Consider the following 27,692-nt stretch of genomic DNA (forward strand, 5'->3'; position numbering starts at 1 on the left):
GGGTTATATCTCAGCCTGGACATGCCTCTGTGAACCAGTCAACAGTTGAGTGTGAGGCCTATCAGGGTTATATCACAGCCAGGACATGCATCTGTGAACCAGTCAACAGCTGAGTGTGAGGCCTATCAGGGTTATATCACAGCCAGGAAATCCCTCTGTGAACCAGTCAACAGCTGAGTGTGAGGCCTATCAGGGCTATATCACAGCCAGCACATACCTCTGTGAACCAGTCAATAGCTGTTTGTGAGGCCTATCAGGATTATATCCCTGCCAGGACATACCTCTGTGAACCAGTCAACAGCTGAGTGTGAGGCCTATCAGGGATATATCACAGCCAGCACATGCCTCTGAGAACCAGTCAACAGCTGAGTGTGAGGCCTATCAGGGTTATATCACAGTCAGGAAATGCCTCTGTGAACCAGTCAACAGATGAGCGTGAGGCCTATCAGGGTTATATCACAGCCAGGACATGCCTCTGTGAACCAGTCAACAGCTGAGTGTGAGGCTTATCAGGGATATATCACAGCCAGCACATGCCTCGTGTGAACCAGTCAACAGATGAGCGCGAGGCCTATCAGGGATATATCACAGCCAGCACATACCTCTGTGAACCAGTCAACAGCTGAGTGTGAGGCCTATCAGGGTTATATCAGAGCCAGGACATGCCACCGTGAACCAGTCAACAGCTGAGTGTGAGGCCTATCAGGATTATATCACAGCCAGGACATGCCTCTGTGAACCAGTCAACAGCTGGGTGTGAGGCCTATCAGGATTATATCACAGCCAGGACATGCCTCTGTGAACCAGTCAACAGCTGAGTGTGAGGTCTATCAGGGTTATATCACAGCCAGAAAATCCCTCTGTGAACCAGTCAACAGCTGAGCGTGAGGTCTATCAGGGTTATATCACAGCCAGGACATGCATCTGTGAACCAGTCAACAGCTGAGTGTGAGGCCTATCAGGGTTATATCACAGCCAGGAAATCCCTCTGTGAACCAGTCAACAGCTGAGCGTGAGGTCTATCAGGGTTATATCACAGCCAGGACATGCATCTGTGAACCAGTCAACAGCTGAGTGTTAGGCCTATCAGGGTTATATCTCAGCCTGGACATGCCTCTGTGAACCAGTCAACAGTTGAGTGTGAGGCCTATCAGGGTTATATCACTGCCAGGACATGCCTCTGTGAACCAGTCAACAGCAGAGTGTGAGGTCTATCAGGGTTATATCACAGCCAGGACATGCATCTGTGAACCAGTCAACAGCTGAGTGTTAGGCCTATCAGGGTTATATCTCAGCCTGGACATGCCTCTGTGAACCAGTCAACAGTTGAGTGTGAGGCCTATCAGGGTTATATCACAGCCAGGACATGCCACCGTGAACCAGTCAACAGCTGAGTGTGAGGCCTATCAGGGATATATCACAGCCAGCACATACCTCTGTGAACCAGTCAACGGCTGAGTGTGAGGCCTATCAGGATTATATCACAGCCAGGACATGCCTCTGTGAACCAGTCAACAGCTGGGTGTGAGGCCTATCAGGATTATATCACAGCCAGGACATGCCTCTGTGAACCAGTCAACAGCTGAGTGTGAGGTCTATCAGGGTTATATCACAGCCAGAAAATCCCTCTGTGAACCAGTCAACAGCTGAGCGTGAGGTCTATCAGGGTTATATCACAGCCAGGACATGCATCTGTGAACCAGTCAACAGCTGAGTGTGAGGCCTATCATGGTTATATCACAGCCAGGACATGCCTCTGTGAACCAGTCAACAGCTGAGTGTGAGGCCTATCTGGGATGTATCACAGCCAGCACATGCCTCGTGTGAACCAGTCAACAGCTGAGTGTGAGGCCTATCATGGTTATATCACAGCCTGGACATGCCTCTGTGAACCAGTCAACAGCTGAGTGTGAGGCCTATCTGGGATGTATCACAGCCAGGACATGCCTCTGTGAACCAGTCAACAGCTACATGTATGTGTGAGGCTGCTTTCAACACTAATTCAGTTATATCGTTTCCTGGGTTAATGTGGGAGAAAAGACGAACGTTAATTTGTTGGTCTTGTGAAAAAGAAAATAGTGAATGTGATGCCTAAGTGTTACCTTCCCTGCAATTCTGAGATTCTTTAGAAAAGGTCTGTATCAATGGAATCAGTTAACCGAATTGACAAAGGAATTATCATTCATTTATATCACATTTGTGAAGTAATACAAGTAATGTCTTCTGTCTGGATAAAAAAGTTCCCAGCTTTCAAGTCAATTAGTAACCAAAACTCACTGCTTTTGACCACAAACAATACATGCATTGGTGGGGAGGCTGTTCAATCCTGTCAATATACTCGATATTGTTTGCATGGTTTTAAGGTTTCGGATTATTAAACTTAAATTAGCGATAGGCATGCAAGCATGTGTGTGTGTGTGTTTTTGTTGCTGCTTGTACTAGTCCGGACTGATGCCAAGTTTATAGTGCTAGCCCACTGAGAGATCATGCCGCAGTTTAACATGAATAGCCCACTCAGACACAGTATACTGACTCCGAGCAGACCAGTCCTTGTTTTAGCCTCTTAATGCCGAGCGCCAGGCAGGGTAACAACACGAACCATATTTTAAGTTTTAGGTGCTTATGAACCGGAGCACTTATTAGGCCAAATGCATTCTGTTAACAAAGACAAAATTATTGATTGAAAAGTCTGAAAAACTATTGAAACCTTTTCGTAATTTCATATATGACAACACCGTCAACACAATTGTTTAACCTAGGTCATTATTTGCAGTGTTTGCTGACTTTGTTCAATAAAACAAATGGCGAGTTAGGCCACGCCCAAACGTGTCACTGACGAAACAAATCGCGATTTAGGCCACGCCTAAACGTGTCACTGACGTTTGTTGGCTTGTCAAAGTGTCCGAAAGTTTATCGAACGAAATCATTCGCAAAGATTTATACATCCGTGTCAATAATTCTAGAAAATCAAGCTTGATGTAACATATTATTGTAATAGTCTTACGGGATCACTATGCATGTGGAGTTGTTTGTTTACCACCGTTGCCATGATCGAAAAAGTTCCATCCAATTGTTTTTGTTTATAATTAATTACATTGAAATTTGCTAATTTTAAGAAATTAAGGAACTTGGATGTTTCCTTTCGTCGGCAAACAAAAAAATATTATCGAATATAAAAAATGATAAAATTATAAAGAAAATATCGGACTGCATCCTGCTCAACGTGAAGTGCCAAAAGTCAACAATGGCCGTTTCGGGTAGTTGTGTGCCGATAAATTTGGTCGATCCTTTCTTAACTCGCGATGTTTTCTTTTTTAGGTAAATAAACCGCTGAAAATGTTGATATGTTGCAAGCTGGGCATTTCCGCAAACCATACAAAACTTAAAATATACGCAAAGCCTACTCGTTAAACAGTTATAGCGAGTTTAATTTGGGGGTGTCCTTCGACTATGCGCCTGTCGAATGGGTTCGACAGTAGCATTGAATTTGCTTGTCATCCTGGCCAGCTGCTTATTAACATATGATGACAAACAGACAATCATCTTTGGTGAATTTAGATTAAGACCTTTCTAACAAGAAATATCTTTTCTCAGGACATGAAATAATAATTACTTTCCAGTCATATGTCTAAGTGACCTGAAGATGTATTTGGCTAATGTATCAAGTCATAAGACGAAGTGACCTGAAGATGTATTTGGCTAATGTATCAGGTCATAAGACGAAGTGACCTGAAGATGTATTTGGCTAATGTATAAGGTCATAATACGAAGTGACCTGAAGATGTATTTGTCTAATGTATCAAGTCATAAGACGAAGTGACCTGAAGATGTATTTGGCTAATGTATCAGGTCATAACACGAAGTGACCTGAAGATGTATTTGGCTAATGTATCAGGTCATAAGACGAAGTGACCTGAAGATGTATTTGGCTAATGTATCAGGTCATAAGACGTAGTGACCTGAAGATGTATTTGTCTAATGTATCAAGTCATAAGACGAAGTGACCTGAAGATGTATTTGTCTAATGTATCAAGTCATAAGACGAAGTGACCTGAAGATGTATTTGGCTAATGTATCAAGTCATAAGACGAAGTGACCTGAAGATGTATTTGTCTAATGTACCAAGTCATAAGACGAAGTGACCTGAAGATGTATTTGCCTAATGTATCAAGGCATAAGACGAAGGAGACAACCGAAGGTGTTCACTGCCTGTTGGAACTACAATAGATATTGTTAAGATAGAACACTCATCTCCATACTGGGACCACATTAACATGCCCTAAACATTCACGACAACTTGACACGTGTCATGGTTAGACATATTCCACTATCCCCTTAACCACTCTCATCTTCATCTAATCTCAATTCAAGGACAATTCGGTTACACAAACAATGAATCCCAAGCGCCATGAACTTGGAAGTACAAAGATAATATATACTTATTAATCGACACAAAGAAAATATCAGTACATATTATTTGACACATGATTTCTCACATTCCATACAACGAAATATCAACTTACAGATCTCAGTGTGACTTGTTTCACAGACTGGTACACACTAGGTTAGGCTTCATGTCATCAACAACATTCAACACAGTGAGCGATGCACGCATCATTAACACTGCCGACACACGAACACTGAAGATCTATTTGAAACCCATGAGGAGACAAGTACATGAAAACCTTGAGTAGACAAGTACATGAAACCCATGATTAGACATGTACATGAAACCGAAGAGTAGACAAGTACATGAAGCCCATGAGTAGACCATTGCATGAAACCCATGATTAGACATGTACATGAAACCCATGAGTAGACATGTACATGAAACCCATGGGTAGACATGTACATGAAACCAATGAGTAGACAAGTACATGAAACCCATGAGTAGACAAGTACATGAAACCCATGATTAGACATGTACATGAAACCAATGAGAAGACATGTACATGAAACCAATGAGTAGACATGTACATGAAACCAATGAGTAGACATGTACATGAAACCCATGAGTAGACATGTACATGAAACCCATGAGTAGACAAGTACATGAAACCCATGAGTGGACATGTACATGAAACCAATGAGAAGACATGTACATGAAACCCATGAGTAGACATGTACATGAAACCAATGAGTAGACATGTACATGAAACCCATGAGTAGACATGTACATGAAACCCATGAGTAGACATGTACATGAAACCCATGAGAAGACATGTACATGAAACCAATGAGTAGACATGTACATGAAGCCCATGAGTAGACCATTGCATGAAACCCATGAGTAGACATGTACATGAAACCCATGAGTAGACATGTACATGAAACCTATGAGTAGACATGTACATGAAACCCATGAGTAGACATGTACATGAAACCCATGAGTAGACAAGTACATGAAACCCATGAGTAGACATGTACATGTAACCCATGAGTAGACATGTACATGAAACCCATGAGTAGACAAGTACATGAAACCCATGAGTAGACATGTACATGAAGCCTATGAGTAGACATGTACATGAAACCCATGATTAGACATGTACATGAAACCAATGAGTAGACATGTACATGAAACCCATGAGTAGACATGTACATGAAACCCATGAGTAGACATGTACATGAAACCCATGAGTAGACATGTATATGAAGCCCATGAGTAGACATGTACATGAAACCCATGAGTAGACATGTACATGAAACCCATGAGCAGACATGTACATGAAACCAATGAGTAGACAAGTACATGAAACCCATGAGTAGACATGTACATGTAACCCATGAGTAGACAAGTACATGAAGCCCATGAGTAGACATGTACATGAAGCCTATGAGTAGACATGTACATGAAACCCATGATTAGACATGTACATGAAACCCATGAGTAGACATGTACATGTAACCCATGAGTAGACAAGTACATGAAGCCCATGAGTAGACCATTGCATGAAACCCATGATTAGACATGTACATGAAACCCATGAGTAGACATGTACATGAAACCCATGAGTAGACATGTACATGAAACCCATCAGTAGACAAGTACATGAAACCAATGAGTAGACAAGTACATGAAGCCCATGAGTAGACATGTACATGAAACCCATCAGTAGACTAGAACATGAAACCCATGCGTAGACAAGTACATGAAACCCATGAGTAGACATGTACATGAAACCCATCAGTAGACAAGTACATGAAACCCATCAGTAGACAAGTACATGAAGCCCATCAGTAGACAAACCCATAAGTAGACATGGACCACAACAACCATTGATATCAGGAGCATTGATCCAGGCAATTAGGATACGAAGACATGCATCAACCAAGTCAGCGAGCCTGACCACCCGATACAGTTAGTTGACTCTTACGACACGCATCGTCGCCTTTAAGTTGGGCCTGGTCTCCGGCAATCTGTGCAGATCGTCAGAGGCGACTAAATGGGTCGGATAGACAGGCTCGATGACTTGGTTGAAAGCGTGTCAGCGTGTCCTCACGGTTTGGATCTTTGCTCATATCAATCTATGGTTTGTGTGGTCCAGTTTCCATTATTTTCAGGCAGCAGTTATATTCATGAAGTATTGCTGTGTGTGGTGTTAAACAACAACACATTTCACCATGTACACCATTATACAACTGAAACAAATATGGAACTTTGAGTTTTTAAACCCAACTCACTCACTCACTCACTGAAATGTATTACAAGACAACTATTTTACAGATCGGAGACATCGTTTCATTTCACTAAATTATTTCAGATACAACGGTCGATTCATAAACTGCAATCTATCAATCCCTACATTACAACATGTGAACCCGACCAGTGAAGATCCGGGTTAGAACAGGTCTTCAGCAGCCCATGCTTGCCGTAAAAGGCGACTAATGAGACCGGGTGATCAGGCTCGCTAACTTGGTTGATGCATGTCATCGTATCCCATTTGTGCAGATCGATGTTCATGCTGTCAATAACTGGATTGTCTGGTCCATACTCGATCATTTACATACCACCGCCATATACATGTAGCTGGAATACTGCTCCAAATTTGCCTCAAGAAAAAGTATTTTTCGAATCGGGTTGATTAAACGTTGAACAGACGAACAATAATGAACAGTAGACAATTAATGTGACAGTCTGTATGGCCTGTGCGGTCGGTGGGCACATTAACTTAATGAGCCTATGGTTATGCTTCGTTGACGTAGGTAGGTGATGTAGGTTGGGCTCAAATCCATACACAACTTTTGCGAAATATGCGCAAAGCAAAATTCACTAGTATCAAGCTATATGTAAACATGGTTTTCTTTTCAACAGAGTAGTAAACTGCATGACATTTAGCATGTCCCTCACAAAATTATAAATGGAATATTTTTCAGACCATCGTGTTGAAAGAACATGTATGTATCCTCTTCAGTAATCAAACAGCTTTAAGCGAACACATGTAACTGGTGCACTGGCTGAAACATGAACAGGAATATACTGTTACACAACTTGCATAACAACAGGCACTAGACAAAACAATTTTGTCCACATCTACCAGTATTTTATGTGAGACTTCCTGTTATCGATTTAACATTTTGGCTCTTCCTTCAGAGGAACACGCCGTGATACGACTGGAGTACTGTTAAAAGCGGCGTTAAACCCAACTCACTCACTCACTCCTTCAGTGGAAGCTGACATGCAAACATGGGGACAACCCACCCTGAGTATGGGACATCATGTCACCTCCTTATGACGTTAAAATACATTGCGTATATCATCATACACTGATCTTTCAGTGTTTGGCTGTGAATCGTCCCAGAAGGCTGGATTGATTGTATTCCCATCAGGCCATGTCCAAATTCCATTGAACTCAACTTGAAAACCACCCATCCAGATGTGGACAGCTGTGAACACAAACAGAGGATATCATGCCAGTGCGTTTAGGGATGGTAAATATCCTGTATACATAGTGTTTTTATTCCTAACCCAGGATACTTACCATCCCCAAACACACAAGCGTGACATCCTCTTCATCATACAATGTCATTCTTTAACTCGAAACTGTGCTCAAAAATGTCATCCCATCTCTCACAAATATTACCTAAACACTGCAAGTTTTCCCTGAATATGCGCATTAATATATATTACGTCAGAAGGTAAGTGATGTGTCAGTCGGACAGTGACAGAAGCCAATATAGTTCCAGCTGAAACCTGTGTCTTGTACAGTAGCGTAACTACATGCATGCAAAACAACAATTGCCTACACAAATTGCTTTTAACTTGCCTTTCGCGCCATGCATCGGTCTGTCCCAAAGAGTAACTACCCTTTATCAAAGGGAAGCTACTTTAACCCTAGTCTATGAGACGTTACGGCCATAGTCAGACGTTGACAGTTGGTCTGTCCTGTCATAACCTTACGAAGTGCAATCAGATGTACACGAAGCTACAAAACAAAACAAGGCAACAATTGGGACATATTTCGGCCAAACTGTTTTAATTTGTGGAAAAAGTTTCAAACCGCAGAGGTCTACAAGCACAGCTATGGACACTGACCCCGCTTGGCTATTGTCCTCGCTAAATTGCTTCGCAATTTATATCTCCAAAAATGCCAAAAATTGTAAAATGCTTTAGCGACGTCACAGTTAGACACTGATTTTCAGTATATTAGACTATTCTTTTGATATTGATAGCAATTATCCCAGTAGTTTCTCCAGATTCCCGATGGTTAGTTTTGACAAGGGACACGCCATGTGTGGTTGCAAACACTGAAAGTAGTCTCTATTTGACCATTAATATTTCCATCTCATTGCGAATATGTCCCCAGCGGATATCGTAATGAACCGTTGGCTTTATCCTGCCGAGAAACCTACCCATTATATGATAAACGTAGATATTTACTGACCTAGACCCTGAGTGAGGCTGTGTGAAATTGGCGAACAAACAGTGTCTTTCTTTTGGTAACTCTGACACAATGATGGTCACATTCACTAACCTAGAACCGAACTGTCAAAACTGCTGTACAAACCATAAGTATTAGTCTGTTTTACAGACCCTGATGCAGATATATATCAAATACAGCCCATGCAAGTCTATAATGTTTGGCAAGTCTAGATCACTGCAGTCTGAAAAATAAAGAGTCACTTGGCTCCTTTTTATTATAGTTTTATTAAGATAACTGAACAACTGTTTTTATTGTACGATATGTTCATTTCAGAGACTAGATGTAAGTCTACATAAGTATGCAAAATGTTGAAAAGTTCAGAAGGAAGTTCAAGGTCATGACATATTGTTAGCTGCGATGAAAAACAACAAACAAACAGATCTATACTCGCGGTATTAGGGATTTCTCTCATAAATATGTTTGTTATGTTTTTTGCCTAATTATGGATACCCATTAGGATCACTTTATGTGTGTAAAAGCAAATCAGAGACATTGGCGGAAAAATGTGTTCTTCATTCTGTCCTACAGAACTAGAATACATCAATGGATATTGGTCGATCACAGTCAATGGTATCAAAATAAACGCTTCGACAATTCTCGTGGTTTATAGCAAACAAAAGCGACAAAACCTTCTCCATAATCATGGGATTAAAACACAGTCCATTGCACGATTCATACAACATAAGAAGCAGGTGTTTGTGAATCACTATCAAATAATGAACTTATCGGGTGGGCGTATTCTGCCGCACTTTTGGGACCCGTCCTGAGAACTTGTAGAGGCAAGTTCATCGTCACCTGAACAAAAACACAGACACATTTAGTACAGGTCGAACTAGGGAATTGCAGTAGATAGTATTATGGTCACTGATGTATATTTGGAAATGTCCTCCAGATGTCTACCATGAAACAATTTGAAAGCTTTTCTAAGGCCTTGAATGTTGTATCCCGATTCAAACAACTATTGAGGAAGAGCAATATTATTATGGAAAGGGATGTGTCGCTTTTGTTTGCGTGCGTGCGCAAGTGTTCATCAATTCATATATTTGCAGATTGTAATTGTTTAAGTGAAACATTTCTTTGTATTTTGCCCTACATCAGTAATGTTCTGATACACACTCTATTACTTTAAAGCCTGTCTCGCGCATGTGCTTTGCTGTCTCACGTAATGCCTCCATTACACTAGATTAGCCGATAGAACTTCATTCAAACTTCAACTTACAGGTAAGTCTTGTTTTACTTCATAATTATATCAAACCAAAGTCAGTTAATATCTTACCCATTCCTCGAAAGGATCTAAAGGTCCTTTATCCATTAAAATGTATTTCTTGCAAAGTACCTTTGTTTGTGTAAAACCTGAATAATCTGTAACGGAATAATGAAACTGTTTCACAATTAGCATTGTAAATACCAAGTTTAATATCACACGTGACATCAAACTCAGTATATACTTATACATGTGTCTCACGATAGACTACAATAACATTTGGGGCATGTTGGATGGATACCACTTGACAGATGACATCATCTGCATCACAATCTTACGCATTAATAGTTCTCTACTTAATCGTTTGATTCCCATGAATGTATTGTGGAGCTTGCTGAAAATGGATATCATAACCATTGTTGGTCACACTTGGATGTTTAGAAACACGAATTAACAATGCATATAAATCCCCGTAATTTGAGCCATAACTATAACAGACTTATCCTTTCAAATTGATTTCAAATATCGATTTTCATCCCGTGACATATACGTGAAAATGTACAGACACATTCAGCTGATAACAGTTTGACCAGATTTCTCTATATTATCAGAAGCTCGATCATTATATCTTTCTTTAAATTGTATCTCTAAAACGGCTCAACAAATAAAAGATGCACTAAAACTTCATATTTCCAACATACTGCGAACACGATCGTGAAGATCCGGGGTAGAATTGATCTTCAACGACCAAAGCTTTCGCTAGAGGCGACTACCGGGATCGGGTGGTCAGGCTTCGCTGACTTGGTTGATGCATGCCATCGTATCCCAATTGCGTAGATCGATGCTCATGATGTCAATTGCACACTATCGAAATGCAATGTGGTAAGAGGCGACGACCGGCCAGGGGATCTAAAACCTACTTTCTGCTCTCTGGGCAGACGCACTATCCAATACACCATACAGGTGGTTCTTCTAGGTTAGGGAACGATGGCAGTAGTAACGAATGAAACGGATCAATGGGCCATGTTTTTTTTCTCCAATTTAGCTGGAACAGAATGAACAGATTTATGCATTTCTAACAAATATAATTCCATGTCAAACGGTGTCAGATGATGGGAACATCAAAGAGGGCATTTTTCTTCCAGTTTGTTGAACATAGAGCTATATATCTCTATTCATCTATTTCATGGCGCAAATACTCATGGAAGTAATGATGAACAGAATTCAAATGCCTCCTCTGAAACTTGAAGAAAAGATGCTCTTTGTTCTTCTCGTCCTTTAGCCACTTGTTAACGTTTAGATATTCGTCTAATTATATATGCATGTGTGGTAGTAGCAACAACAAAACCATAGCACCTTGTTCAAAGAACTATGACAGTGAATATTATTGTTGGGTTGGGCATATGGCAACGTAATGTTTTGTGATAACACCAGTCCTCCATCTAGTGTAGTCGACTTTATAGAATGTCAGTCTATACACAGAATTACATGAATATATTATTGCTGACAACCGGTTTGTATGCAATGGAAATATTATGCAATACAGAGGGAAAATATAAAATCTAGTTTCAACATGAGATTAATTCTGCTTACTGCAGACCTAACTGTTTTCTCTATTTGTCAGGTTACAATTGGGATTCAAATCACATCGGTAGATGTGGTTTTCTGAAAGAAATCCTCAAACTGCTTGGAAAGCAGGGAGGGCACGAAATCCCTCCATTTCACTGATCTAGCCGATCGAACTTCAGATCCGGGTCATATATATAGCAAAATAAAGACCTTGACAATCATGTAGAGCATCGAAGGACTTTATTTGCTTGGAAGTCATACAAAAGACTAGTGTAGCACACAGCAGAACACAATAACTGGCTATATCAGCTTTTGTCTCAGTTAGACAGGACAGAATGCTCGAAAGCACCACTTCCCCTTGAAATGATTGGTTTGTTATAGAAGTTAGAAAAATAGTCTCTTATGACCAGTCTGCTCGGTGAAGGATTTCGACGACGTAGCTGTGGCTCTCACACGTGTGGTTTGAACACGCTGGTGTTAGGCCCAGCTTTAGCTAAATCTGTCCTAACCCATCTGGCATATGTATCACATGACGCCGTCTTGTAACTATACCCCTGATGTGCTCTGAAATACACCTGTAAGGCTGTTAGGACACAAAGCCTCTTTTCCTGTCTGTATGCACGTCATGACAAGGGATTGGGCATCCTGCCAGGTTTTGACTGTTTCAAATGCTTATCCAGACATATTTCTCTTTCTGTAAGTATTCCTTATACAAGAAAGGGTGTCAGCTTCAACTTCTTCCCCATGGGGTGTCGTTTCCATTCTTCCGAGGTAATCACCCGCTTCATCCTTGGTAGAACAAGCGGCCTGTCACAAATAAGATGGAGTAATGGTGAAAAACAGGTCTGAGTAGGCCACAATGGAGCTATTACTAATGCTCTGGCTTTATCAGCTATTATTTTCTGAACACACTTTGCCAATAAAAAGAAAGGTGGAAAACAATAAACCAATTCTTTGTCCTCTGTGCCTCTGTTTCGGCCTTCTTGCTCACAAACCGCTGCAGTTTTTTGTTCAACCTAGAGACAAACATATCCACTGACTTGAGACACAACCTTATCAAAAACAGATTGTTCAAGAGACCATGTTCTTTCTGATTTTCTTGATGCCCTGTCTGCCTCAACATTCTGTATGTTGGTAATCTTTTATGTCTTTTATATGTACAGTAGTACACTATGTTTGTAATCTTTTATATCTTTTATCTGTAAAGTAGTGTACTATGTTGGTAATCTTGTATATCTTTTATCTGTACAGTAGTGTACAATGTTGCACTATGTTGGTTCTTTTATCTGTACAATTGTGTACAATGTTGCACTATGTTGGTTCTTTTATCTGTACAGAAGAACACTATGTTGGTAATCTTTTAATATCTTTTATCTATACAGTAGTGTACAATGTTGCACTATGTTGGTTCTTTCATCTGTACAGTAGTACACTATGTTGGTAATCTTTTAATATCTTTTATCTATACAGTAGTGTACAATGTTGCACTATGTTGGTTCTTTCATCTGTACAGTGGTGTACAATGTTGCACTATTTCGGTTCTTTCATCTGTACAGTAGTACACTATGTTGGTAATCTTTTATATCTTTTATCTGTACAATTGTGTACAATGTTGCACTATGTTGGTTCTTTTATCTGTACAGAAGAACACTATGTTGGTAATCTTTTAATATCTTTTATCTATACAGTAGTGTACAATGTTGCACTATGTTGGTTCTTTTATCTGTACAGTGGTGTACAATGTTGCACTATGTTGGTTCTTTTATATGTACAGTGGTGTACAATGTTGCACTATTTCGGTTCTTTCATCTATACAGTAGTACACTATGTTGGTAATCTTTTATATCTTTTATCTATACAGTAGTGTACAATGTTACACTATGTTGGTTCTTTTATCTGTACAGTGGTGTACAATGTTGCACTATGTTGGTTCTTTCATCTGTACAGTGGTGTACAATGTTGCACTATGTTGGTTCTTTTATCTGTACAGTAGTGTACAATGTTGCACTATGTTGGTTCTTTTATATGTACAGTGGTGTACAATGTTGCACTATTTCGGTTCTTTCATCTGTACAGTAGTACACTATGTTGGTAATCTTTTATATCTTTTATCTGTACAGTAGTGTACAATGTTGCACTATGTTGGTTCTTTTATCTGTACATTGGTGTACAATGTTGCACTATGTTGGTTCTTTTATCTGTACAGTGGTGTACAATGTTGCACTATGTTGGTTCTTTTATATGTACAGTGGTGTACAATGTTGCACTATGTTGGTTCTTTCATCTGTACAGTAGTGTACAATGTTGCACTATGTTGGTTCTTTTATCTGTACAGTGGTGTACAATGTTGCACTATGTTGGTTCTTTTATATGTACAGTGGTGTACAATGTTGCACTATGTTGGTTCTTTTATCTGTACAGTAGTACACTATGTTGGTAATCTTTTATATCTTTTATCTGTACAGTAGTGTACAATGTTGCACTATGTTGGTTCTTTTATATGTACAGTAGTGTACAATGTTGCACTATGTTGGTTCTATTATCTGTACAGTAGTACACTATGTTGGTAATCTTTTATATCTTTTATCTTCACAATGATGTACAATGTTGCACTATGTTGGTTCTTTAATCTGTACAGTGGTGTACAATGTTGCACAATGTTGGTAATCTTTTATATCTTTTATCTCAACCAAGTCAGAGAGCCTGACCACCCGATCCCATTAGTCGCCTCTTACCACAAGCATAGTCGCCTTTTACGGCAAGCATGGGTTGCTGGGGACCTATTCTACCCCGGATCTTCATACCAGAGGGGGTTGCGCGTTGCTCATAATCAATCACTGGATTTTCTGGCCCAGCTTGATGTAGATACAGATACAGATAGGTCGAGTGGGGCGTTCACCAACGACAATCAAAACAGTGCTCGGACATGGTCTAACCCGAATCCCCTCGATGTCATGTGTTTGTAAACCTGTACGAGATCAAGTAGATTTTAGAGACGCTTCTTTTTACACCATTCTCGGTCACATTTGTGCCCGGATATACAAACGTACAGAATGTTGAAACTTGCAGTATGTGGACGTTAGTTTATAATGTTGTATTTATCTAATGTTTATAAACACGTAGCAAATAAACGATAACGGTCAATACGAAACCGAAGTACAGTAAACTACGGTTATAACGAACTCAAAGGGACTACTAATTTTAGTTCGTTATAACCGTAGTTCGTTATAAGCATATATACAGCATGACTACAGCATATAGTCAGCAAAGTAAGTTCGTTATATCCGCCTTTTACGACAAGCATGGGTTGCTGAAGACCTATTCTACCCCGGATCTTCACGGGTCGGTTTCCTCAATGTATGTTCTCTGTCCATTCAATGCTTCAACATCACATGAGGTTCAAACAGATATTGGTATCTTAATATATAACGGTTGATTCCGTGAGGAATATAAAGTTGGCCAATAAAAAGCATTACAAGTGAATCCTTGGGATTATCTGTTATCTAGACCACTTAACAGAAGGAAATACATTCATGTGCCGATATGCCTACTATATTACGTGTGTCTTTAATTCAGACACCACAGTGCGACTATGACATGACCCATGTCTTAAATTGTGTTGGGGTTTGATATAACAAATGCAGCTACTTTCAAGATTCTCTCAGCTGTTAGTGATTGTGTCTCTTAGGAGACAACACTTGGTCTCAAATAGAGGCAAACTCGGATTCGGTGTTTTAAAATCTGGCCTTTACCTCACGTGCACACAACCAGCTGGCTGTCACAGTGAACGTCTGTGCACAGATCAAACTCTATTTTCTATACCAGCCATTTCGTGTGTGTGTGTGTGTGTGTGTGTGTGTGTGTGTGTGTGTGTAGATGGTTCATGTACCGGATGAACTCCTGAACACACAACAGAAAATAACAGTTCTTCGCCGACCTGCAGTCCGCATCAGTTAAATGAAGCGTCGTAAAATATAACCAAAATCACCTTCACTGGAGGCCAAACATTTCAGAATGACTGACTACTAAAAAAAAGTACTCACGGAAATGAAAAAAACAACTGTTTTTTCGATCTCAGATTTTAAATAAATGCAGTTGATATACAAAATATATAAATCTTCAAACAAATCAATAAGTACTAACTGGGCCTTGGCACAAAAACAGCTTATCAAAGGTTTTTATGTCTTTTTACACGTAAAAGTGTGTAAAAATAGGAACAAAACTGACTATTGTGAAACTGAGCATAACCAGGTGTTGGTAGATCAAGGTGAATGTCCATGACCTATGACACCTTGATGACAGGTGAAAACAGGTGCTTGAAACCCACGTGCATGTGATTTGTCAGTGGTTAGTGATTTGTGAGTGGCATTGTGGGATAGTGAATCATCGTCAAAATATCAGAACGTAAAAGTAACATATTCCCTTCTCAAACAACAACTTACATGTCATTATTATTATGTACATAAACATAGCTGTTATTTTTATTGTTGTTTTGATAACTTTTTTCCGGGCTAATTTGCATAATGCCTATAGCCTGTTTCTGCCATGTCAATTTGGACTTTTATTTTTGAATGTTGAAAGTGCCTACAAATTACCTCCTGTAAAGTACATTTTGTATTGAGCACTGAGATAAAACTAGCAAATCCAGACTAGTACTTTTCCAGTTGTTTTATTATTTCGTATTTACATCTACGTAATGCTTTGTGTCGATTATTAAATCCAGCAAAACAGTTTTCTTTCATTTCCATGAGTACTTTAACGGATTTTTCCTGTTATAAACTGACGTCCAAAAGAAACTTTACCAGAGTTTGAAATCACTCTTGCTCAAAAACAACAAAATATACATGCATGAAGTAAAGTGTATTGAGAAGATCAATATATCAAAATAATCAACACTGAAAATGACAATCATACCGCGACCGAGAATGACGTCAGAGGCCCCCAAAGTTGAGTGTGGTACAAAACTCGAGCTTTCAGAATCATTGACAATAGGCAGAGTACATAAACAATCGCTCACGTTCAATAACAAGTAATTAGTACCCCAGAGTTGGGTGTGGTACGAAACTCGAACTTTCAGAATCATGGACAATAGGCAGAGTACATAAACAATCGCTCACGTTCAATAACAAGTCATTAGTAGCGTGTGTGACCACAAAATGCCTCAATACTCGCAAAAACTCTTCGACGCACAGAAAAAGTCAAGCGTCTGATGAGGTCACGTGGGATTTGACGCCATTCTTCTTGGAGGGCCAAGATCAGTTTTTTTATCACTGTGGATGTCTGACTTGCCGTTGCAATCGTTTTATATCCTTACCCGTACGTGCATTTGCAGTTGTCCCTGGTGCACGTAATTTTCACGTTTTCGCGTGTTATCTCACAAGCATGTAACAGACGATTAACATTTTCTGCATACACTATTGTTGTATTTAGGTTATGTGTTTTAAATAGATTTCATCGAAAAAAAATGTATACTTTGTCTGAAATTTATATTTTCAGTTGGTAAAGTTTCTTTTGGACGTCAGTTTATAAATAAACACGAGAAATACACAGGTAAAGTGTTATGTATAATTCGTATGGACTGATTGATGTGAGAATATTGAATATTTGTGTTTCTTTTGTATTTCTTTTTCTGTTAAATAGAACTGTTTTTGGTTTGACACTAACGAACGTATGGAAAATACCCATTGCATTTCAATTTAACACGCTGGCCTCTCATGCGCAAAATAGTGACCGATGTTTTGTTTGTCGGTCTGCAGCGAGGCAGCCAAATCCACCTACATCACGTGTGTCTGCACTTGTACGTGTGTGTGTGTAAGTGTGTGTGTGTGTGTGTAAGTGTGTGTGTGTGTGTGTGTGTGTGTGTGTGTGTGTGTGTGTGTGTGTGTGTGTGTGCAAAATATTCTTTAACGCCGCAGACTTCCAATAGTGTAGATATGCATTGTGTGTTGCTATACGCCACACTCAACAATATACCCGTGGATATTCCGGGTAAGAACATAGGTTCCCAGCAACCAATGCTTGTCGACTGAGGTGCCATAATGGACTGGGTTGTGAATTGTATGTGACCTGTCACTGGATCTCAGTTACGTGGATCGATGAGAGTGATGTGAATAACAGGATTATTATAAACTCCATTATTTACGAACTCCCGTCATATAGCTGGAATATTGCCGAGTGCGACGTTAAACAACGACAAGCAACATGGTCGAGCGTCCTGTTCTTACTTGGATCCCGCATGTCAGTGTTCATATAAACATGTAGATGGTACAGACGCGTCTTTTTAGACAAGAGGTTGCATTGTGTGTACATAGCTTACCGTCGTTGTGTGTTAATAGCTCCAAGGCCGTTCCACTTTACACTTGTCAGAGGGGTACACAAAGTACGAGATCTAGACAACCAGATTTTCATTTTGTGGAAGCCTCGATGGTTGAGACGGTTAGATCGCTGACTTTGTGGGCTTACGATTAGGTGCCTCACTCAGTTTGGGTTCGAATCCCGGGTGGGACGCAATCCCCTAAAGTACAAGAATCTGTATTTTATTAAGAAAGTGTTAGTTATATCATTTATTACATTTGACCACTTTCTAAAATGGTATATGTCATCAAGAGGTTTTCGCTTTGTCTGGCGCGGACTTTGTCTCGTAACGTTCATATTAAGACGTTCACTTTGACATGGTGCAGAATAGCCCGTAGGAACGGTTTTGGTAGCATTTCATATGATCCTAAAAATTGGTGGGTGTGGCAGATGACTTTGCAGCGGGCAGCGACTCCCCATGCTGCGTATGTTCACTGCTAATACAACCTCGAAACGTCTGTTACACATGTGAACAGGCCTACAAAATACCGTGTAAATGTACACTGCAATAAAATCGAATTAAAGCGTGAGCAAGTGAGTTAATATTTAATGCGCATCGGCATTATTTCAGCCATTTAGCGACTGAACTAGAGCATTTGAATTATTTACTATTATTAGGAGAAAGAAGGTACATGTACAAATAAAGAAAATCCGGGTTAGCAATTGTCTTCAGCAACCGTATTTGCCGTGAGAGGCGACTAACGGGATCGGGTGGTCAGGCTCGCTGAAAGAAGGTACAATGAACAAATAAAATAAAGTTTGAACTATTTTATCTTTATTTTAACCACCATCAAATATTATTTTTAGAAGAAAATTTGGACTTTAGAAATAAAGAAATCATCAGTTGTAGAAATGCAACTGAACCCTGAAAATCCACGTTAGCATTGGTCTTCAGCAACCATATTAAAAAATTGTCGTGGGAGGCGACTAACGGGATCGGGTGGTCAGACTTGCTGACTTGGTTGATGAATGTCATCGTATCCCAGGGTGCTTGATCCGTGAAGATTCCAGGGTAGAATAGGTCTTCAGCAACCCATGCTTGCCGTATAAGGTGACTATGCTTGTCGTAAAAGGCGACTAACGGGATCGGGTGGTCAGGCTCGCTGACTTGGTTGGTACATGTCATCGATTCCAATTGCGTGGATCGATGCTCATGATACCAATCACTGGATTGTCTGGTCCAGACTCGATTATTTACAGACCGCCGTCATATAGCTGGAATATTGCTGAGTGCGGCGTTAAACAACAAACAAACAAACCAACCCAGGGGGCTCATATGGGCGGTGGGGTAGTCGCTCGCTCGTCACGCCGAAGGCCTGGGTTCAATTCCACACATGGGTACAATGTGTGAAGCCCATTTCTGGTGTTCTAAGCCGTGAAATTCCTGAAACATATTCCTAAATTCAGCGTAAAACTATGCTCACCCCCTCTTGTCAATCACTGCATTGTCTGGCCCAGACTCGATTTTTTAAAAGATCGCATTCACATAGCTGTAATATAACTGAGCGCGGCGTCAAACAACAACAGACCTACATGTTTGACAATGCAATTATACTTCCATAATGGTATTAACCATTTTTGTTTATAATTGCCAGAATATGATCCCTCGAAAATACAGTTCCTCTCGTCACATGCGCATGTTCAAGACTACAGTTGTGCATGATATCCAAACAGACGTTTTTCTTCCCCTGACAAGACCCTCCGTGTCGTAATGGTAGAGCGCCAGCCTGGAGATTCATACCAAAAGACGTTAAAAGATGGTACTTGTTGTTACCCTGTCTGGCTCTCGGCATGAAGGGGCTAAAACAAGGACTGGTCGGCTCTGAGTCAGTATAGTGCGTCCTGGTGGAGTATTCATGTTAAACTGCGGCATGGTATCTCAGTGGGCTAGCAGTATAAATCGGCATCAGTCCGGACTAGTACAAGCAGCCATATATATATATATACACACACACACACACACACACACACACACACACACACGTGAATGCACATCGCCATATACTGCAATTATACTGGCCGCCACGCTAAACCCAATTTCACCGCAACTCATCCACCGACATGTCTTCCGACTTAGAAAATATCCAGTTTTGCTCATGTTGGAAATCCGTGACACTTGAGCCAATTGCAAAGACACGTCTTGTTTGTTCAAACCATTCTCTCATCAATCTAATAATGAGGAAAGGTCCCCAAAGACTTGGCCCTTGACCGAGTGTTGTACGCAAACATACATGCAGACTAATTGTTAGATACTTGGCCCTTGTCAACTGACGTTTGAACATGGCTATTGTCGTCACGTTTTCGATAAACGGAACCAGTTTAATGTAGATTTTTCCACTTGCGGAAATAGGCATACGTGATTTTTGTGTTATAATGAGTGTGGAATTATTGAGCTCTCGCGAGATTTCGACGGATACGATCTGGACAAGATATTACATTTACATCCGAAAGTATGACGTCATAGATCTAGACCTCTTCCATCAGAAGCAAAAGCGGTCACTTTAAACAGCGCCACTGGCTCCCTTGTCGTGACTGGCAGGTGCACATATCAGTCATGTGACGAGATGGATAAGCCAGACAAAACTACGTCGAGGTTTTGATCGTGTCGACGAATTCCAGGTTCGCTCTGATTATTATTCCTGATTTGTCAGCACCTTTCCGTGATCGTGTGTTCCGACGGCTCACATGCCGCCAGAACGTCATTGTGTTTGTTGTACATGACCGAAATGTCTTGCTCCTTGTAGCTCACCTGTGAATGCGTCATTACGTATGTTAGTGTGCACGGCTGAAGTATCTTGATTCTTGTAGCTCACCTGGGAATGCATCATTGCGTATGTAAATGTGCACGGCCGAAATATCTTGCTCATTGTAGCTCACTTGGCCGAACGTCATTGTTTACGTTAGTGTGTTTATTGCCGAAGTATCTTGCTCCTTGTAGCTCACCTTGCAGAACGTCAATGTGTATGTTAGTGTGCATGGCCGAAATATCTTTCTCCTTGTAGCTCACCTGGGAATGCATCATTGCGTATGTAAGTGTGCACGGCCGAAATATCTGGCTCATTGTAGCTCACTTGGCCGAACGTCATTGTGTACGTGAGTGTGTTTATGGCCGAAGTATCGTGCACCTTGTAGCTCACCTGGCAGAAGGTAATTGTGTATGTTAGTGTGTATGGCCGAAATACCTTGCACTTGTAGCTCACCTGGGAATGCATAATTGTATACGATAGTGCGCACGGCCGAAGTATATTGCTCCTTGTAGCACACCTGGCAGAACGTCATTGTGTATGTTAGTGTGCCTGGATGAAATATCTTGCTCCTTGTAGCTCACCTGGGAATGCATCATTGTGCACGATAGTGTGCACGGCCGGAGTATCTTGCTTCTTGTAGCTCACCTAGGAGTGCATCATTGTGTACGTGAGTGTCTTTAAGGCCAAGTATCGTTCACATGGTAGCTCACCTGTGAATGCATCATTACGTGTTTTGGTGTGCACGGTCGAAGTATCTTGCACCTTGTAGCCCACCTGGTTGAACGTCATTGTGTACGTTAGTGTGTGCATGGCCGAAGTATCTTGCTCGTAGTTCACCTGTGAATGCATCATTACGTATTGCACGGCTGAAGTATCTTGCACCTTGTAGATCACCTGGGAATGCATCATTAAGTGTGTTAGTGTGCACGGCCAAACTATCGTGCACCTTGTTGCTCACCTGGTTGAACGTCATTGTGTACGTTAGTGTGCATGGCCGAAGTATCTTGCTCGTAGCTCACCTGGAAGTGCATCATTAAGAGTGTTAGTGTGCACGGCTGAAGTATCGTTCACCTTGTAGCTCTCCTGGAAGAACATCATTGTGTATGTTAGTGAGCGTGGCCGAAGTATCTTGCTCTTCGTAGCTCACCTGTGAATGCATCTTTACGTGTGTTAGTGTGCACGGCTGAAGTATCGTGCACCTTGTAGCTCACCTTCGAATGCATCACTATGTACGTTAGTGTGCCTGGCCGAAGTACATTGCTGCTTGTATCTCACCTGGCAAAATGTCCGTGTGAAAGTTTAAGCTGCTATATAGATATTATTCCAAGTTTTGATATGGCCACAACTGCACATGTTATATTCATCCATTCGTGAAAACTCGTTGAGGCTGCTTGGACTGGTGATGCAGGTTGGGTTGCTGGTCGAGATTTGCATGTGCTGCGGTTGCTGGGTTTACTGGGGTCGGTGTGGCCGTTGAGGTTGCTGAGTTTGCTGGGGTCGGTATGGCCGTTGAGCTTAATGAGGTCGTTTTAATCAATTCAACATAATAATCGAAGTGATGCAGGTTACCACTTTGGTAAAACCAAAGCATTTATTAAGCAATTAGTATATGTTACAGAAAATCGTATCGTGTTATCCATATATCAATCCGATAAACTAGGTACCACGATCCAATAAATATGCAAATGAGGCCACCACGCAGGAACTACTTTTAATATCCATACATTGATTCGATATCAGCTTGCTTAATAGCCAATTGAATAAGGTTCCAATACAATAAGTTAATAGAGAGGCTGTTTATGAAGGGTGATTATGTAGACAGGCACGGCTGTAAATCATTTGGCACCATATGATAGGACGGTTCACTGTAAATCATTGGGCACGATATGATAGGGCGATTAACTGTAAATCATTGGGCACTATAGGACAGGGCGGTTAACTGTAAATCATTGGGCACTATATGATAGGGCGATTAACTGTAAATCATTGGGTACGATATGATTGGGCGCTACAAAGTAAATCATTTGGCACTATACGATTGGGCGGTTCACTGTAAATCATTTGGTACTATATGATGGGCCGTTCACTGTAAATCATTTGGTACTATATGATGGGCCGTTCACTGTAAATCATTTGGTACTATGGTACTATATAATGGGCCGTTCACTGTAAATCATTTGGTACTATGGTACTATATGATGGGCCGTTCACTGTAAATCATTGGGTACTATATGATGGCCGTTCACTGTAAATCATTGGGTACTATATGATGGGCCGTTCACTGTAAATCGTTTGGTACAATATGATGGGCCGTTCACTATATCACCTCCACAGTTTCTAAACTAACTGCATTGAGATAAATAACAGTTACTACTGAATCATCGATTATTGTAAGAATGTCTATGTCTCTATTAACAAACTGTAATAAAATCTACTAAGTCAATTGATATGCATTGTTTATTTCTACCGCAGTATGACAAGATACAGTCAATAACAGAAAGCAAGAATGACGTATATGACGTCACGACATAATGACGTCATTGTGTAAGATCAGCGCTGGCACCTCGCATAACAACTATTTCAAGAAGACGTCCTGGATAATTAGTAAACTACCGGGCAAAACAAAGTGTTCACCCATGTTTGATGGCGGCTTAACATGCAAAAACAGGAACTGGTTATTCAGTGGTGATCTATTTGATAAGGGAATCATGGTTGTGTTTTAGACTTTAAGTTTTCAGTGTTACGGCAACTGTTTTAAGCCTGGCAACGCTTTGATAACGCCTCAAGTGTATACTGTTTTACCGGCGCTTGACTATGCCTACAGAGAATTAGCCAATCCAGACATTCCATAAAACAAAAAAAACGTGGCTGGCAGAATGCTTTTAAAATCACTGACTTTTTATGCCCAATGGAATCAGAAGACAACCGAAATTGATTATTTCTGGCTTCGACGTTTTTTTATCAATTGTTTAACTTTGTTCGTATCATTACTCACTCCGCTCAATATTACTAGACTGGGATAAACTCTAGACACTGATTTGATACTAGTGTCGTCAAGTGAACAATTGACTTGCCTTTGCATATGCTTGTGATTGGTGCCACCGGTGGGGCAGGATACGCTGACCTATTTGCGAACATCTAGTTTCCACACACACACACACACACACACACACACACACACACACACACACACACACACACACACACACACATACACACACACATCCATATGAATAAATGTGTCTTCAATCTGGATTTGAAAGTACATAATTCTGCAGCATAAAGTGGGAGTTTGTTCCAAAAGGACGGCCCTGCAGCTTCAAATGATCGATCGCTAAATGTCTTAGTACGTGAAGGTTCAGTCCTCGCCATGAGTTGTTCTGGTGTCCTGAGGGTTCTACTACGCCAAATCAGAACCAGTTGGGACAGTGCGGTTTCAGTGCCTTCAGTGCAGATCGAGAGATATCTGCTGGCTGTGATTGGAGGATATTGAGTAAGATTGTAATGTCTTTTAACCGTACATCCATCCCTTTATTAAAACTGACCATGTTTTTCTATATTTAGTACTGTCTTTTTCAACATGATGACTCCTTCTGAATGTGACCACAGCTATTTTTAAGTAGATGATATTTGGTTCGAAACTGTGGGTGATGTGTTTAGCTTCCTGTACTCGGTAAAGGAGCTGGCTAAGCTTGTTATTTTTTTTTGTTTTTATTGCTGCTCTAAGGCCAAACTGGGCATACACGTACAGGTAATAGCTGTTGAATGCTTAGTTATTTTTTAAAAAATATAACGTCACTATAGTCAATGGGAAAACATTTGGTTGTGTGTAACCTGTAGGGACGTGATGGAAGGTACTTCTGTACAAGATCGGACGGACACGCTGGAGCTGCGTTGTTGAGTGCCTTGGAACTAGTGTTTTTTAGCTGATTCTTTGACGGATTGGAAGCCAGAGAAATGTATTCAGAACAGGACTTTCTAGCACGTGTGATTACCCTTTTGTCAAATTTTGGACCTTCTGGAGCTTTATAAAAGATATTCTGGAAGCCAAAAGAGCAAAACATTGCAGTAGTCTAGTTTGGAGGTCACATATGCTTGGATCAGAGTTGCTGTAGCTGATCTGTTGATAAACTATTTGATAGTGATTCATAAACAAATAATCTGCATCTTACAATCGACTCTGCTTTTGGCAGATATTTCTAATGAATACGGAAAGGGTTTTGTCGTTTATATTATTTAATGTATTTTTATTACCGTTCTCAGACCGAACTTAGCAAATTTATGGTCACTTTGAAACACAGAGACATTTGAGACACAAAAATATTTCATAAATCAACATTAAACTAACAATATTTATTTACATTTAAACTGTCAACTAAACAGCCTCCAAAATGCAGGAAGTAGAGTTAAGTTCACCTCAGTGTCCGATTGTCCCTAGGACACATGCTTCCTCGTGTGCTGTGTGTGAACGGGCCCTGATGGTGTGGATCCATGCTCATGCTCTCAGTCACTGGTTTCCCGGACTCAGGTAGTGATCACATGAAGCGTAGTGTATGTACAGGCTGCCACGGTATAGCTGGAATATTGCGGCGTGTAACAATATTTATTCACTCACTTGCATTATATTAACAAAATGACCCGTGAAGATACGGGGTAGATTAGATCTTCAGCAACCCATGCTTGCCGTAAAAGGCGACTAACGGGATCGGGTGGTCAGGCTCGTGATTTGGTTGATGCATGTCATCGATCCCAATTGCGCGGATCGATGCTCATGATATTAATCACTGAATTGTCTGGTCCAGACTCGATTATTTACAGACCGCCGTCATATAGCTGGAATATTGCTGAGTGCGGCGTAAAACAACAAACCAACCAACCAACGACGAGATGCATCAACCAAGTCAGCGAGCCTGATCACCCGGTCTCGTTAGTCGCCTTTTACGGCAAGCATGGGCTGCTGAAGACCTGTTCTAACCCGGAACCAACCAACTATTAACAAAATATGCAACATATGCAGGTACAACCTTCGCAACATTCATTATCAGACATCTTCCTTCAGCAGGAACAACTCATCTCCTGGTGAAATCTCTAGTAATATCAAGACTTGGCTTGACTGCAATAGCCTTTTCATCAATGCCTCAAAAGATCTCCTCGGTAAACTTGAGTCTGTTTAAAATACAGCAGCCTGCATTGTATCTTGAACTGGCAAGTACACATGTACACACACGTACTTTGAAACAAACGGACTTTTCTTACAGCTGCATTGTCTGCCACTTCAGGCGAGAATGGAGTGTAAAATCATATCTCACTTACCAGCGCTCTTGAATATATCGATGAGCTCTTGGAGAAATATACTCTTCAAGATCCCCCCGTTGTGACAACAAACTCCCACTTAAAATCCCTGTAACCAGATTGAAAACATTTGGTCAGAGAAGTTTTCGTACGCTGCACTATGGAACCAACTGTCACTAGAACTGAGACTGTCACCCACCCTTACGTCTCTCAAGAGAGAACTGAAAACACACCTGTTCCAGTAATACTACGGCCTTACAGTGTTACACGCTGTATCGTTATGAGATTCAATGGAATGTGACGCAATCTGTTCAAAGAGAGAGTTAGTTACCTTTCATAATACCATTCAGTTACATCCATTTGTAAAGTTTTATTGTGAAAACATGGACCCTGTGACCGTCTATTTCCTACTCATGGTGACTGGGTGAACGTCTAGATTCGGCGAGGCCTCGATAGTGTTGACTCCCTTGAACCCAAAATCTAGCTTATTGTTACGAACGCACATATGTCTACAATGCGCATTTATCCCGTACCCATCATGTATCGTCCAGATTAACTAGAGTGGGGTTTCACTGTACATGTCGATGTATTTTTTTCAGAAAAAGTAATACAATAATACCTCTCTCTCTCTCTCTCTCTCTCTCTCTCTCTCTCTCTCTCTCTCTCTCTCTCTCTCTCTCTCTCACACACACACACACACACACACACACACACACACCTCAGAGAGGAAAGAGTATCCCATGTCCCTTAACAGTCGTCCATATGGGTTATTTTGTTTAACCTTACTTGATTCTTCCCGTAGATAATCAATGCTGGCTTTACACAGGGGGTTAATTGCACAAACTGAATATCTATCTCTACTGACGGATCTACACTGTGACGAAAGACGAAAATGTGTCCCATAGGCAAATGTAAGAATATAGTTGTGACTTCCTGAATCATATATTTGTAATTCTGATCAGCTGTTATCAAAATAGAAGCAGTAGAGAATACGACTTACAATAAAATGTATCAGTAATGTAAGAATCAAGCCCGTTACATATGATTTCTCCTCAGGTATAAATCTTATATTCTTGTCGCCACGCCTCTTTGGACATATTGCCAATTAATTCCTACGCGTATAGCTCAGAAGGTGTGGTCTGACGTGGAAGTGATTTCTCAACTTGATATAACTGGCAACACTAATATCAGAGATGAAGAAACCTTTCCATCATTAGAATGAAGTAAGTACCGCGTGTCTTCCTGTCTCCGTCGGTGCGGTCGGGTAGCCTAGTGGTTAACGCGTTCGCTCGTAACGCCGAAGACCCGGGTTCGATTCCCGACATGGGTACAATGTGTGAAGCCCATTTCTGGTGTCCCCCGCCGTGATATTGCTGGAATATTGCTAAAAGCGGCGTAAAACCATACTCACTCACTCACTCCTTTCTCCGTCACCACGTTAAACAGAAATGGCATTCGGGTGTAAAAGTAGATGCAACAGAAAGCCAGATTTTATGAATAGTTAAATAATGCATGAAACTATAAATATAATCTCTTGAAACTGCCAAGGCAACTTTACTGGAACCTGTTAAAAGTTGGACTGGTGCCATTCACTACCATTTG

The sequence above is a fragment of the Haliotis cracherodii genome, unplaced genomic scaffold, assembly GCF_022045235.1.
Source record: "Haliotis cracherodii isolate W230 unplaced genomic scaffold, xgHalCrac1.p SCAF_22, whole genome shotgun sequence".
NCBI classification, from domain to species: domain Eukaryota; kingdom Metazoa; phylum Mollusca; class Gastropoda; order Lepetellida; family Haliotidae; genus Haliotis; species Haliotis cracherodii.